At 41.1% G+C, this 17,332-nt stretch overlaps 1 protein-coding gene across 1 annotated transcript in view; it reads left to right on the forward strand.

The window, feature by feature from the left end:
- The first annotated feature begins 713 nt into the window (after window positions 1–713).
- The window catches only part of FAM83B (family with sequence similarity 83 member B), an 87,163-nt gene continuing 70,544 nt past the window's right edge, over window positions 714–17,332 (forward strand). Inside the window, exon 1 of the mRNA XM_066603941.1 lies at window positions 714–907. The gene's annotated coding sequence lies outside the window, so the exon portion shown is untranslated. The remainder of the gene's footprint in view (window positions 908–17,332) is intronic.

Genomic DNA, 17,332 nt, shown 5'->3' on the forward strand with positions numbered 1-17,332 from the left:
TGGTATATATATATATATGTGATTATCCTGCAGTCGAAGCCAACTTGTGGTCACTTTCTGGATCATCATTCTCCATTTCCTATTCTCGACCGATTCTTTCAGTTCTTCCGTGTGCATGTTTGTATCTGCCTTGATTGCATCCAGCCAGTGTGTTCTTTGACATCCTCTTCTTCATGACACAGTAACTGTGCCGAGCATCAATGCTGTTTCCATTATTTATATATATATATATATATATATATATATATATATATATATATATATATATATCCCACTAAAACACAATTTCTGATCTGGAGGCCTTTATTCTTCATTATATTACTTTCTATACCTGGATTAGAAGTGACTGAGCAATCATGTGCTAAATGTCCCAGCTTCATATGAAGTAGGAGTTCACACACCACCATTAGCTACACAGTAATGCAGATTTCAACATGAAGGAAGAATATTTGCTCATTATACTATGTTGATGTTAACTTGCTTATGAAGGCAATAAAATGTAAGAAAGTACATGAGAAGCTATGTAGGACTTGACTAACACGCTAGTCATAAATGATGTCACAAGTCGTCTGGGCTTGTACTGTCATTACTTAGGAACATCTCCCTCCTCCATTATCACATCACTGACTTCCCTGTGCTCGGTGAAATCTCCAGCATTGAATTATGCTTGGGAAGGGATGGGCCTTGAGTTTAAACAGGTTTTGCACTGCTCCTACATTCAAGGCGGTTTCATATGACAAGTCATGTGCATGTTACAACAGGTAACACACCTGTCAGCCAAGCGCTCTATTCATGAGGACTAGCCAAACCCAAGCACGTTACTCTCATATCTCCACCATAGCACGTTTGATTGCTTTGAATCACACAAGCTTCTACCTGCCGGACCTTTCATTGCTTCCATTTCATGGTAAGTAACAGAACTTTATTCGCTGTGTTAACTTTATGTCTGCTAAGTTATAAGTTACATTGTATATGGACAGTGTAACAAAACTTTACAAAGTAACAAAACTTTATTCGCTGTGTTAGCTTCACATCTAATAAGGTATGTTACATTGTATATGGTACAGTACATTCATTCTGAACAGGCAAAGTACAGAGTGTTACAATGAGTATTAATCAGTTCCTCTAATCTGAGATGTTGCAAAGTGCTAAACACAAAGAAACATCTATATTCTTACCTGAAGCTGTGAAGTCACTTCTCTTCTATATACAAACTATGAGAAAAGTATTCTAAGGGGAAGTGCTATCTGTTCATTACAGATCGAAATGTCACTGGATGTCTCTGTTACATTATATGAAGACAAGAAGGCTTCTTGTTGTCACTGCAGGAATTACATGTTTTGTACATATTTTACTTTGTAAATCTGTGAAAGAACAAAATTGCAAACACTACAGAGAGATTCAAAGTGATACGCAATGTCAATACAAAAGGAAATATAGAAGATATATTTTTGTTGTGATTTTTTTAAAAGTAAGATTATTTGGAATTTAATTGTTTTCAAGCCTTTTTCAATGTAAGAGGGGTAAGAAAGTATTATATATTACGTCTGCTTTTATCAATCTTTTTAGAAATCTGCACTGTTGTGAATGTACAGTATGTGTTGTTTGTATGACCATAGCGCTTTCATGACTGGGTTATTTCGGCCTTAGTAACTAATTTAAGGACTTTAAGGACTTTCACTATATGCCAAAACAACTGGTAGAAGTTAATGAATTTTTTTCAGGCGCATGTACATTTTTACAAACAGCTAACAATGGTGGAAAATAGCAGTAATTCTCATTTTACTAATTCCCTGCCGCTCCTGTGTTAATGCTTCAGTGGTGCCCACAGCAGTCTCAGTTTACCAACTCCAGCAAGGACACATTGTGTTGACATATGACCCCTGCCACCAAGCACTGGCAGTAGCAGTGACCTGTCGACAAAACTGAGGTCCCTACTACTGAAGCCAATGACTGGTTGTAGCACCACATGTTGGGAAGAAACAACATTTCGGAGCCAAGTAAAGAGAAATGGGTGGCATACCAGGGAAGTGTCAATATGACAGCGGCAGGGAATTGATATTGATTGATTATATCATTTATGCTATTATAAGCTGTTGGTAAAAAAAAATAATGGGGTTTGAAAAACTCTAAAAACTTCTACTACGGGCAATCTCTTTTTATAAGAAGAGTCCTGGCACCAAGTTGATCACATTAAACGTTCAGTTATAATCTGATGGGGAAACTGGCAGTAAATTTCTCTACAGCACCAACGTGGGAAAATTACAATCAGTGTTATATATGTGCTTCTACTAATGCTCCAAATGTTGGCACATGTCTCTACTACATTTTCAACTCTTCTTAGCACCCCTTTCTTTTCACACTTTTCAAAGCTATCATGGTAGATTTATTTGGTGCATCCTGAATTTCATGTACTCCATCTTTTACTATAAATCTTGAGCATTTAGTAAATTCTTCACAAATGCTGTTCAATGAGACAAAACATGAAGGTTATCCCGGAGGGTACCTATCATATGTAGAGCTCTGTACATTCAAGGGCCCTCCAACTTTACTAGTACTTCCATTTCCTAGAGCAGATATTTAATAACAAATAGTTTCAACCAGATGCTCGAGTTAAGGCTCATATTTGGCTACTGTTTTTAGTTATGTAAAACGTCTTAAAAATGTACTCCTCAATATACCAACATTGCTTTAAAGTTTAATATCACAGTTAAGAACAGTACCGTTAACATTGGGGAATCGGATAATGGATAATTTGAAAAACATCTGTGTTTATTTTCATATATTTCTTTTTATATTTTTACCTCATTTTATATATAGTATTTCATTTTAGTTTTTTAGTATTACTATTTTAAAGCATATGCCACAAAAGATAAGGATAAACTTTTTATAGCTAGAGTAGCAGTGGTATTCTGTCATAAATTGAAATATTGTTAGTCCAGCTACTTTGTCTACAAATCACATTGTTAGTCTCACGGATAGCATAACACAGGCAGGAGCAAAATTCATGTCAAATAAAAAAATGTATCAATCTTTCTTAGGGACCTCCAGCTGTCTCTAAAGTTGGGCTCCTCTTGCCGTTGCATGGCTATTTGTACTGTGCATGCTGTAGAAATATAACACCATGGAATGTGGTGCTAGAGTTTCTAAATAGTCACTGTAAGGCATATTGGCGGTCAATCTTTTATAAATTAAGTAAGAAATCTATTTATTGATTTTAAACGTTTTCACTACAGTGTGCTGTAGTAATATATTAGAGTAATAAATTATTCTTATAACTGTATTTGCCGACTTGCCATTCCATCATTAGAAGCTTCAGAGAGTACGTCACACAGGGCATAACAGTAGCACCATAGTAACCCCCCAAAGAAAAAGTCAATTGTAACCTAAAGTATGGACAGAAATGTTTTGCATTCTGTTAACCAGAATATTTTCATATCTACACAGCTGTTTGAAGCCTTATTTTTTCGCTGGACGAGTTGTAGATTTTTTAGGCTCTATTTTGGTGTACATCAAAGATAGCATATAATGTATAGGAATTTTATATCATTACAGAATGGGGGGAAAAATCATTCATTATTTTTTCCAGAGGTTACCCTAATAGATGGTGTACCTATTTTTTGAGTTATTATAAAGTTTTTGAATTGTATTCATTTTTATTTGAAAAAAGGATGTTTATCGTATTTTTTTTTTCCATGGGCAGTGTTATTTTCACTAAAATGTACTCCTTTATGTCTATACATGACTGTGCATCATGCCTGTAATGTATGCAATAGTATACATGGGGATCTGTGGGGCACATCTAGAGTACAGACTCAGACCTCATTCTGTTATACAGTAACCTTTTAATGTTTGTATAATGGCCACAAATCCCAACACAACTGTGGGTCTACTGGCCAGAACGTAGAGCATCATAGATCAGTGTGAGACTGTTAGTTCACACCAGTAAACATGGACTTGTGAGCATAACGCTGGGTGTAAATGTGCTCAATTTACTGCTTTCTGAATGTGGCTTAACATATAATGTCAGAAAACAGTCTTGTGGACTTTACTTAGGATTCAGGCTATTAATCCCTTAAAGGGGTTGTCCCGCGAAAGCAAGTGGGGTTATACACTTCTGTATGGCCATATTAATGCACTTTGTAATGTACATTGTGCATTAATTATGAGCCATACAGAAGTTATCAGAAGTTATTCACTTACCTGTTCCATTGCTAGCGTCCTCGTCTCCATGGTGCCGTCTAATTTCAGCTTCTAATCTCCCGATTAGACGCGCTTGCGCAGTCCGGTCTTCTTTCTTCTGAATGGGGCCGCTCGTGCCGGAGAGCTGCTCCTTGTAGCTCCGCCCCGTCATGTGTGTCGATTCCAGCCAATCAGGAGGCTGGAATCGGCAATGGACCGCACAGAAGACCTGCGGTCCACCGAGGGTGAAGATCCCGGCGGCCATCTTAGCAAGGTAAGTACGAAGTCGCAGCAGCGCCGGGATTCGGGTAAGTACCGGACGTTTGTTTTTTTTTACCCCTGCATCGGGTTTGTCTCGCGCCGAACAGGGGGGCTATTGAAAAAAAAAAAAAAACGTTTCGGCGCGGGACAACCCCTTTAAGGACATGGCCCTTTTTTTTTTTCTTTTTTTTTTTACACTTTCGTTTTTTTCTTCCTTTCAGAAGGCCCCCCAGCTGCCATGACACCTGCATGGCTCTCTACGCTCTCACCCTGGGGGCTATACAGGACCCCGGAACATCGGCCAGGGGATTTAAATGCTGCTGTCAGAATTGACGGCAGCATTTAAAAGGTTAACAGCTCCGATGAGCCATGAGGCTTATTGGAGCTGCTGCGGGCTGAGGAGGGCTGTAAGATGCAGCTGGCACTCACATTGTATGGAGAGAGATCGCCCCGCGATCTCTCTTCATACATACCCCAACACTGCAGGACGTAACTGTATGTCCTATAGCGTTAAGGGGTTAATGCTGATGGTGAACCTGTCAATTGTGATGCCAGGGTTTACTGGAGGGGGTTAAAGGAGTGTCCTGGCTTTCTTAACACCACAATTATTATTGGTCACTTTATTTTATGGGTTTAAAAGGTTGGTCTGATTCTGGACAGTAGTGGCCGAGTGAAACTCTGAGTTACAGCTGGTTCTTCCCTGGAGATCACTGGGGCATACATATACACCTAAGGTCTCTTTGCACAGCTGTGATTTCACTGCGTATTATGCATGCGATGCATACCCACATAGTTTGTGGTGAATGAAGTCAATAAAAAGTACAGTAACTTTCATTGATCCATTCACATTATCATATATACAATGCATGGCGTATGCTCTATCACACACCAATAACCCTATTGTTCTCTATGAGTAGCGTATGCAACGCTGTCTTTATGCAATACATTGTGTATGGGCGATGTTGCATATGCAATACCGCTATGAGACAGAGTGTGGGATTTAAATAAATAAAGTCACACTGCATGATGGTGTGCGTGAGATATGCTATCATGCACAGTACACTCTCACTGCCATATGTGGCATTAGCTGGATCACCGTCGGCTCCCAGGGCGATAAAACAACTGTGTTCTATGCATTCGCTCATTGGAATGAGCGCTAAGACTATGTTTATACGGCAGAATCCACCTTGGAGTTTTTTCTCTGGAATCTGCCTTAAAATTTGTGAAAGAAATTCATGGCAGAGCAGCATATTTTGGTAACAAATTTGCTCTTCACTACTTGTGAATCTGTATGTTGATTTAGCCCTTTTCAATGAGCAAATCCACATGCGGCTTCTAGACTTGGATTATGCGTCAAGGAGTAACATGTCACTTTTTTTTTTATGCATTCGGATTTTAAATCCACATACAGAAAAAATCTGTGGCATATACGGTAGACTATGACATTAAAATCAATAGAATACTTTACTACACACGTTGCCACAGATTTAATACAGATTTTGTATGGATTCCACACAGGTTCTGTCTCAAATTTTTGATGAAATCCACCGTGAAGTATCCTAAATGCTGGGAATAATTACTTCTGAAGCAATACTTTGCAGTCTGTATGAAATGTCCTTCAGGAATATTTTTCATACTGCTTGTTCTGAAATGCAAAATCTGTATTATACAGGTGGCTACATTGTAACAGCAGATGCTGAAACCATTAAACTCATGTCTAGAGATACTGTATATCTATATATAGCAATATGCAGGTATTGCTGGAAACTCTAGCATTAGGTTCTCCAAATAATTTCAAAATACATCGTATGTGCAGATGGCAGGTCTTGTTCTGCTGAGCACAATGATGACACTCCCATTGCTGGGAGCCATTGTATTGCTACAATGCAGATGTGTGACATATACAGACCTTACTTGCTGTAGGTCATGCATGACAGGAATGAAGTTATCTCCCTTACTTCATATGGTATGTTTACTGCCGGAGGGTGCTTTGTTCAGGCCAGGATGTCTCTTTGTTTATAACAATGCAAAAATGTAATGTCAAAACTGGAGAAGGCAAGAGAAGTAGTCTAGCTGTCTGCAGACTCTAGATAACAGAAGGTATAAAGGTACCTTTACAAAAGGTGATTTTTAGCCGAATTATTGCTGGAAACAGCAAATTCAGGCAATAGTTGTCCTATGTACAAGCTGCTGCCAACAGGGCACTGAGCCAAAAATCGTGTGAACAGGCAGTTGTTCATCTCTGTTTACTGCCTGTTTACTGTGCATGGAGACGGGCTGCCAGAACGATCACCCGGCTTACTGCACCTCCATTCACAGAACAACTATCGCTCCTGTGTAAAAACACAGGAGCAATAATCGCTCGGACAGCTGTTGGGTGCTAATATGCCTGACAGTTGTCCCATGTAGAGGGAGCTTTAGCATCTGATAGAAAGGTAGAGTTCACATTTCCAATGGCATTCTCTGCTGTGCAGTATTAAAGCCCCTCTCACCACTACCAAAAGTTACTTAATATGAGAAAAGCTGCTTGCTTCTGCAGTACATCTCAGAGGAAGACATGATCAAGTTTATGTTAAGAACTCATGCACACTGCCATATAACAGAGTAAAAAGACGGTAATTTTTCACTCAGTTTATGCTCATCTAACAGTCTATGTGCATATCATTGATCTTGTAATGTACTTGCATTTAAAAAAATGTTGTTTTACCACTAGAGATGAGCGAACGTACTCGGTAAGGCCGATTTCGCAATCGAGCACCGCGATTTTCGAGTACTTCACTACTCGGGTGAAAAGTACTCAGGGGCGCTGTGGGTGAGCGGGGGGTTGCAGAGGGGAGTGGGGGGGAAAGGGAGAGAGAGCTCTCACCTGTTACGCGCTGCTACCCCCCGCTCCATCACGCCACGCCCCGCCCCACAGCGCCCCCGAGTACTTTTCACCCGAGTAGTGAAGTACTCGAAAATCGCGGTGCTCGATTGCGAAATCGGCCTTACCGAGTACGTTCGCTCATCTCTATTTACCACTGAAAATTAACTTTGAAGAGACTGCTACTAGACGTTTTCCAGCACCTTTGCAATCCACTGCCTGTTGTCAGGCATTTGGCTTCTTTAGTACCAGGGATATAGGGAAACAGCTAGTTACATCATACAACAAAGGGCTGGACATTCACATGCTGCCCTGCAGCTGATTAGAGGTGCAAGACAGCATTGTAACAGTGGGAGAGGAAGTCTCATCTGGTACAGTACTGGCAGAATGGCTGATTTACGATTTGTCCCCCACCTGTAAGTGGATTGCAAACAGCTAGGCAGAAGAAAAATAGGAAGATCTTCATGGAAAACTGAATTGACAGAGCTCAAATTGGGGGAAACAGCAGCAGAGCAGTGGCCAATGAAGCCCTAAGTTGTTTTTGAAAACACTTAAAAAAGTTAAGGGTCTTAAAATTAATAAAAAAATTGAATACTCACCCTTCGCATGGAAGCAGGAAGAAATGGCTGTCCATTGTAAACGCTCAGTCATACCCAGGCTTCCGCAGACATAGAAGAGTGGTTATAGGCACAATGACTGGTATGTAACTGCCTGATACTTTTTCTTGTTCTATGCATTGGGCATAGGGGGTACAGCGCTGGACGGGAAGCAGCCGGGTAAGTGAATATTCAATTTTCATTCATTTTAAGCCCTTTTAACTATTTTTAAGTCCTGAAAACCCCTTTAAGTAAAAATTCTACATTTAAATTCCATTAGATCACTAAGAAGACCTTCATCACTAGTTCTATGTTAATCCATTACACACTTCAGGTAAAAAATACCAGACTAAAGATGCCAATCAAATTACCGGAACTGATATATAATTGTACAACTTCAATAATCTGTGGCAAAGCTCTAAACCCCATTTTCTCCTTGTTACTAATTATATATGTAGTTTGATTTAATGCAGATCATACATGGTAATTATTTCTGCTGAATTTGTGATTATGGTGGTCCTTCTTTATTTGAACCACTATAGCACAACAAATAGAATGTTCTGCTTGCTATGTTATTGGCCCAAATCCAGTGCATGGCAAAAAGAACCAAATAAGCTCTAAGACTCATTGAAGTGTCTCCTCTCCTCCAAGCTAGAAAGACCCCGTGGCAGCTTCTCTGATTTGGTAGTTATGCCGATACTCTCAAAAGGATCTTTCTTCTTCCCAATGATTATTTTATAAAATTGGGAAATGTATCAGTTCATAAATTCCATTGGGCATCACCTGATTCATAGAAAGCTGTGAAGAAAAGCTAAAAATGGTTGCATCTGTCTCTTAAGGCTCATTCCCAAGGCCATATGCATAAAATGCTGTTTGGATCGCGCAACGTTTTTACCGCCATGGGTGGGGCGTATGGCAGCAATTGTGCACTACGCATGATAGCGTATCTCACGCACGTGGTCTTGCGCAGACTTAGTTTCTTTTCTTTTTTTAATTCTCCGCACTGTATTGCGTATCGACAGCATTGAATACACAACCCATAGAGAACAATTGGGCTGTACTATCCTTCTCGCAGATAGCAAATACTACCGAGAAAGATAGGGCAGGACCTAACCTCCTGTTTTGGTTTTTTTTCAAACTAGCGCATACTAGCGCAGAGCTTGAATAGTCAGAAAGAACCCCGATTCATGCGGTAATGTGCTATGTAGCGGCGAGTGTATTAGTGTATGCACCCATGTGTCTTTTCCCTTACACAGTGAAATCACGCTAATGGGAACGAGCCCTCAGGCTGACACTTGGAAAGTACTTATGATTGTCATTGCATTGGCAGTGCCAAACTTCAGCTTAGTACTCCTAGTATGAAGGAACTCTAGCTAATTCCATATACACATAATAAGAGTAAGGACAATACCTGGAGGCAGAAAAGTTTGAGTTCCGCCAAATGTGTACAGATAGAGAAGGGGTGAAGTCGATTCTGAAACTTGATGTAAGTACTCTGCTGACTACAGCTCTACCCAGACTTGTCAAACATTAATTGCTAGCACTGTGGTTGGAAGTTGACTTAAGCGCTATTAAACGTACCTTTGTACTTTACTGTTTGTTCTTCTTAGGAATAAAAAAAAAACTTTACCAAAAGGAGACAATGGAGTGATTTCTAGGATGATGAGTAAGGGAAGTGTTTCTGCTCTTTGCTGCTACTTGCCAATGAATTTGAAGATTAATAGTCTGTTGTGGACAACTCCCTGTCTGATGTAGCAATGCTGTGACCTGACAGACCTGAAATGTGTGTCTGTAAACTGGAAATTGATGCCACTTTCTTCCCAACACCACTAGTGCATCAAATCCCTAGTGATTACATAGATTTCTGAGAAGAATCTTGAAATTTCCCTTGTGATGTAATTCCGTATACATCAGAACTGTAGATCAAAGGCTCCAGAGCTTCATGTTGCAAAACTGTCTGACAGAAAAGTCTCCTTCTTGGATATAGCAACCCATCAGATTAAAGCCGGGTTCACACAGGGGACAAAATAGCGCAATTTTTTCACGATGCGACAGTGCTACAAATCGCATGTATGTGAAGCCCATGCTTTCCAATGGGTTCCTTCACATAAGCGATGTTTTGTAGGCTGCTACATTGTGAGAATACAAAATGGCTGTGATTGGTTCATTGAGCACTGCAGTGATTGGCATTCGAGGACCAATCACAGCCAGCCCTTGCTGGAGGCGGGGATTTTGAACCTCCAAACCCGGAAGCGCTGACTAAAAACTACAAGCAAGTATGCCGGAGCTGCAGAGGAGACGCACAGCGGAGTCAACAGCGTCTGTTAGGTAATGTATTGATTTTTTAAAATCCAGATAGGAATTATTTTGTGCAGGAAAATAAAGCATGCTCCAATTTATTTTGCGTAACTGGAAAAGATTGCGCATACGAATAGGTTCCATTCACTGCATATTGCATGGGAAAACTAAAAATACACACACGAATACACGAATGCCAGCAGTGAGCCCAGCGATGATCCTGCGTACGGTGATGTAATGTACTGCGTATGACCGTGTATTCACGCACGCGGTCATGCATAGTACACATTTTTGTTTGTTTATATTTCCTGCACCGCCCAGCGATGATGCGTGTACCCGCTGCAATGTAGGGCACAATGGGCTGTATGCCGTGCCTGCCGCTGTAAAATAGAGCATGCTGCATACTGTTTTCCGCAAGCAGATTATGGTATTCCAGTCCGCTAATGTGAGCAGAATTGTGTAATCCAATGCATTTGATTGAACAGCGTGTTACCGTGGATCATACAATCACAGAATCCGCAATGGGAGACCGGCCTAAGGTCTACCTTGCGGTCTCATGCACGACCTGAATGTCTAGCAGCTGCTACAACGTGGCGCCTTCTAGCATATCAGGCCAAGAGGCACATTCATTTTTATAGACAAAAAAAGAGGTCGGCATGCAAATAATCAATAAAAAGAACTTTTAAATTTAAATAAATAGAATAATATTAAAATATCACATTACAGAAGAGAGGAGTTCTCAAGCAAAAAGACATAATGCATCAAAAAAAGGAAGGCATTCAGCCTGTCATGTTCATAAAGTTATGTGTATGCAAGGAATATCCAATGTTATCACAATCATGTTTACAATAATGACAATTCTAAAACACAAGTATTAAATACTACATATTCACATGTAACCGCTGGAGGAGCTTGAGCGAAACGAGCAAAACACGCGTCGGGCGCAGGTTATAAGTTTGACACTATTGATATGTTCATGTTCTGATTATTGTCCTGTACATGTGAATATTGAGGCTTTTGCATGCCAGCCTCTATATTTGTCAATCCATTATGCAGCAGAGAATGTGCTGATGGTTGTAATTTATGCAAATTTGATTCATTGTATTACATTAATTTACATGTGGCTTTCACTGTAAAACAGCATCTTGACCCATTTGGTGACCTGTTTTTCAGCATGGGGAACAGCACTTAAGGCCCATTTACAATGAGCGCCGATCACTCAAAAATTGCTAAAAAGCGATCGTTTGAGCGATAATCGTTACGTCTAAACGTGCAGCCATCATGCACGTTTCGTGCACTGCTAGCTGATTGTTAAGTTCAGTCAAACCTAAAAATCGTCATTCAGCCTTATCAGCAATTCTTCACGGGTAGTGCTGATAGCATTGTTTCCCGCTGGAGAACAAAAGAACTAAAAGCAGATAAGAGCCCTCGGGCTATTAACTGCTTTCAGCTCAGGCTTCATTTACACACTTAATTGCTCTTAAGTAGCTGAGTAGCTACTTAACAGTTTATGCAAAATGATCGCTCAAAGCTGTCACTCAAACTGTCGTTTGAGCGAACTTGGAGCGATCATCGCTCCGTATAAATGGGCCTTTAGTTATTTATTTCCTGTACATATTTTTGCTTACTTAAAGGGGTCTGTCCCAAAGACAACGTTGCAGGATTATATTTCTTCTACATACTGTCGTCAGTGAAAAGTCACACTATTGTCACTCTTGCTACACTTGTAGTTTTCATCAATTTAATGGCTGTAATGAGTCACTACAAGACAGCATTATCATTTGACAACATACAGCAGACATGTTCTGGCAAGCTTAAAGAACAAGAACTTTTTATGCAATCATTTTAATGATTTAGTTTGCCATTTTTTAATTTCATCCTTATCGTTGGCTGCATTTATATAAACGCCAATTCTTTCTCTTGCATAAAACAATTGTGTTCTGCAATTTTTGACCAGTTATTACAAATTATTATTTTTCAAGCGCAATTCCAAGGCACTGTAAACTGAAGAATAGGGGTTAACTGCATTGCACTACATATAGGCAGTAACTACTACTATTACATGTATCGCCACACTACATATATAAAGTTGGAACAGTAAACATCTACTAAATAACTAACAGATTGATAGAAAGGCAGAGAGGAACCTGTGCGCAAGGGCTTACAGTGCACAGGGAAAGGGAGAGGAGAGAATAGGTATAGGTAGAAGGTGCTCATCGTATGGTGACAGCAGGGCCACTGCAGGTTGTAGGCTTGTCTAAAGACGTGGGTTTTGAGGTTCATTTTGAAGCTTTCCCAGGTTGTGGAAATCTTGATGGGTTGAGGCAGCCAGTTCAAAAGCATAGTTGATGTATGGGAGAAATCCTGGAGGTACTTACATGAGGAGTACACTGGGGGAGAGTAGAAGAGGAGGTCTTGCAAGGACCAAAGGTTACGAGTGGAGAGGTATCATGAGATTAGGTCAGAGAGGTATGGGAAGTGGGGGGGTGGGGGGGAGACATGTTGTGAACAGCCTTGTATGTCATTGATAATAATGTAAACTGGATTCTTTGGGTAGCATGCAACCAGTGATGGAATTGAGAGAGGGGAGCAGCAGGAGAGCAATGGGGAAGAAGTGGATAAACTGGGCAGAAGAGTTGAGGCTGGATTGCAGGTGTACATGGGCATTGGAAGGAAGGCCACAGAGGAGAATGTTGCAGTAATCTAGACAGGAGATGATCAGGGTATGCACCAGCATTTTTGTTGACTCGGGGTGGAGGAAAGATCATATCCAAGAGATGTTTTTGAGCTGGAGTCTACATAGTCATTTAATGAGTATTCTGGGCAGAGACTACAATTTTAAAATCTAATGTAAATCATCACAATAAGTCATTTTGTAATAGGATCACTATACCTGGTGTAGCTACTTTCTTCATTTTCTATCCATGTCACATGACGCCCCACCTGAAAAATTTCTCTACTTCCTCTGACATCTTGTCCAATTTTGCCACTCTTTCCCTTGTCCATAGCCTCAAACTTCCTGTGAGCAGTGCATGCTGGGAGGATAGGAGAGGAAGCACTTGCTGTTTTGCTCATGTGCAGTTCAGAGTGCCAGAGGATCCTGTCTGTCTGCTTCAACAGCTCTCTTCTGCACTCTGAATGAGAGGGAGGTTGGTGCTGGTAAGTTGCAGGACCTGTGGGCAGAGCTACACCATTCAAAGGTCCTGTAACTTACTATGATAATATTACTAAATATTTGCCCAAGTTATTATATAAACCAACATCTTAACAGCATTTAAAAGTGTACTTGTAACTTCAGAAAAATGTTTACATGTCATAATGACATGTCAGAAGTTTTGACGTGGTGGGGACCAGGCGCTAAGACCTCTGCCAATTACTGGAGAAAAGGGGTAGAAGCAATTATCTGAGCGCTATGTCCCTTTGGCTCTAATTGGCTTTGCTCGACTGTCTTCAGAAACCAGAGCAAAGTGGTGTACAATTTCCTAGGCTTTTTATTGATCTGTACACCACTTAGCTTTTATCTTCAAGAAGAGGCAAGAAAAAGTGATCACAGTTGAATGTGCACAGTGCTAAGATGAGCACTTCTATCCCTTTGCTTCAGCAATTGGTGGGGGTCTCAGCACCTGGACACAACTGATCAAAAGGTCTGATATATCACAACAACTTTGGAAGTTTTTTGAAGGTAGAGGTACACTTTAATATTATACTGTACAATTACATACACACACAAATTACAATGAATATACAGTGATCCCTCAAGTTACAATGGCCTCGGGATACAATATTTGCAGAACACAATGGTCTTTTCTTGGGCCATAGTAACTTGAAACCAGACCTATTATGTAATACCACAGACAGTCTGGATCGGCAGCACGTGGACTTTGCAGTAAAATCCAGGCAAAAAGCAAGGAGATTTCACTGGTAAAACCCCTGTATTATTTAGGACCCATTCAGATCTGCATCTCAGGTTCCGTTTGGTCCCTCTGGTGCAGATCCAGCAGAAAATCCTGGATGACATAGCACTGCATATGACGTTATGTCATTTGGTAAAATAACAGCCAGAATGCTGGAAGCAAAACAGATCCTGTTATAGTCAATTGGGTCAATTCGGTGCCTTTCAGCTCCATCATATCCCGGAAACGGAGGTACCAGTAGTTTTGTTGTTCAGCTATTAAGACAGAGGCGAACAATACAAACTACCCGAAACCCCAGGGCAGATGTGAATGGGGCCTTACCGAAGTATAGTGCAGCCAAAAGTTTTAGAGCACCTGCATTTTTCCAGTTATTTTTTTACATTATTACAGTTTGAATCCAGCAAATGCCATGGAATGGTTCAAAGGTTCAAAAGTAAGTTAAACATAAAAACATTATACATTTTTAACCTGAAATGCAACAATAGTCTGAATTTATGATTTTAAACACAGAGCTTATTTCAAGGAACACATCAAGGCCAGCTGCTCTGCAGCACAGAAAACAAATTATGGTTTGAAATTGTGTGAAAACTTTTCCTACAACTGTCCCAACTTTCATAGATTCTATAAAACCAATGTTGGAACAGACTGAATTACAACACTCTCCAGGGCAGGATTTGGACAGTTTTGCTCTTCAGGACAAAGCACATTGCTATCATAATGGCAAGAACAAGGCAATTAACCAAAAAAACAGACACTCAATAATAACCCTTAGAAGTGTAGGTCAGCCCTACAGAGAAATTGTCCGTACAACCAGTACAATTTTCCATATCAACAAAAGGCACTTGCAAACTGGAGGAAATTCTAACAGAAAGATATCTGTCAGAACAAAGGCCTCTACAGAATCAGATGACAAGTTTGTGAGCATCAACGGTTTGCGTAATTGGCAAACCCACAGCACAAAATCTACAAGCACAGCTTAATGAAGAAAAAAAAAAAAATAGTTTTCCTTTCAACTGTGAAGAAAAAATTTCCATTTGCATTTTTAACGGGTAGAGTATCAGTAAGGGCTCCCACCCACTGGCGTTTTTTTCTCCACTGCAATGCGATTCTAAAGTTAAAGTCTCGCATCGCAGTGCGAGAAAAACGCTGGCAGATAGCTGAAAATTGCTAGGAGATCGCTGCGACATCGCCAGCCTTTTCAATGGGGCCAGCGGCAGCAGCGCTAGCCCCATTGAAAAGATATGGAGAATGCCACGGACTTCTGCCACAGCTGTCATAGCTGTGACAGCTGTGGCAGGAGTTTCCTTCATCCCCGCGGGAATGAATACTCTGTCACAGCTGTGGCAGAAGTCCGCGGCATGCTATCCCATTGCTTTCAATGGGATCGGCACTGCTGCCGATCCCATTGAAAGCAGTAGTTTCTGGCAAGCCCCGCAGAATGATTATCGGAGAAGGGCTTGAAATATAAGCCCTTTGCCGATAATCATCAAAAAGTGGTTAAAAAAATAATAAAAAAATTACTCACCTCTCCGGCGCTCAGACGTGTCCTCCGGCTGGCTCCCCAGCACTGCTGTCCAGCACTTTCAGCAGACGGGGATTTAAAAATCCCCACCTCCTGAAAGGGCTATGCGGATTGGCTGAGGGCTCAGCCAATAGCAGCTACTGATTAGCTATTGGCTGAGCGCTCAGACAATCACACATAGCCCTTAGCTATTCATTCATGAATAGCAATATCTTAGCTATTCATGAATGAATAGCTAAGAGCTATCTGCCATTGGCTGAGCGCTCAGCCAATAGCTAAGGACTAGCTGCTATTGGCTGAGGCCTCAGCCCATCCGCACAGCCCTTTCAGGAGGCGGATCGATCTCCCAGCAATTTTCTCGCACTGCTCTGTGAGATTTTTCACTTACTCTCGCAGTGCAGTGGAGAAAAAAAACGCCAGTGGGTGGGAGCCCTGAAGGTCCTTTTAGACGGAATGATTATCGTTCAAAAAATCATTCAAATGAGCAAAAATGAATGATAATCACCCAATGTAAAGGCAGCCAACGATGAAACGCTGAACAATAAATCATTCATTTTTCGTTCATTGTTCATCTTATGCAGCATAATAATGGTTTACAGACCTTAACTTCCATTGAGCTTGTTTGGGATGAAGAGGACAGAAGGTTAAAAAGCAAAGCAACCGACAAGTGCAGCACATTTGTGGGAGCTTCTGCAACAATGTTGGGAAGAAATTTCAGAACAATATCTGAATGCACTTCTAGAACGAATGCCTCATTATTAGAGATGAGCGAACGTGTTCTTCCGAGCTTGATATTCGTGCGAATATTAGGGTGTTCGGGATGTTCGTTATTCGTAACGAACACCATGCGGTGTTCTGGTTATTTTCACTTCCTTCCCTGAGACGTTAGCGCGCTTTTCTGGCCAATTGAAAGACAGGGAAGGCATTACAACTTCCCCCTGTGACGTTCAAGCCCTATACCACCCCCCTGCTGTGAGTGGCTGGGAAGATCAGGTGTCACCCGAACATAAAAGTCGGCCCCTCCCGCGGTTCGCCTCAGATGCCGTGTGATTTAGATGAGGGACAGTGCTGTTTGTACCGGAGCTGCTGTAGGGAAAGAATTGGTAGTTAGTGTAGGCTTCAAGACCCCCCAAAGGTCCTTATTAGGGCCACTGATAGCTGTGTGTTGGCTGCTGTTAGCAGTGGCAATTTTTTTTTTCTCAAAATCGCCTCTGCAGACCGTTGCACCTGGCATTAGGGACAGAAGTGCTGCATAGGCAGGGAGAGTGTTAGGAGTGAGTGTAGCCTTCAAGAACCTCAACGGTCCTTTCTAGGGCCATATTTATCCGTGTGCAGTACTGTCCAGGCTGCTGTTAGCTGTGCTGCATTTTTTTTTGCTTCTCAAAATCGCTTCTGCAGAGCATTGCACCCTCCATTGATACTGCAGGGAAAGAATTGTATAGGCAGGGCCACAACACAGTTATTATTCATTGAATATATGCAGTGCTGCCTTTTGCTTGTAAAACAAGTGAAAATAATTCTATTTGTCCGGCCTCTGTCCGTCCTAAGGGCGGTGGACACGTGTCGGCTGCGTGTGACACCTTTAAAAATCATACGCACCCAGCTACGTTTTACTCCTGGCTTCGCCATTTGCTTTCCTTAATTGGGAAAAAAAATACCTGCTCTGCCACAGTTAATAAATCTGCTACCCTCACGT

Source organism: Eleutherodactylus coqui, chromosome 1 (assembly GCF_035609145.1).
Source record: "Eleutherodactylus coqui strain aEleCoq1 chromosome 1, aEleCoq1.hap1, whole genome shotgun sequence".
Lineage (NCBI taxonomy): Eukaryota > Metazoa > Chordata > Amphibia > Anura > Eleutherodactylidae > Eleutherodactylus > Eleutherodactylus coqui.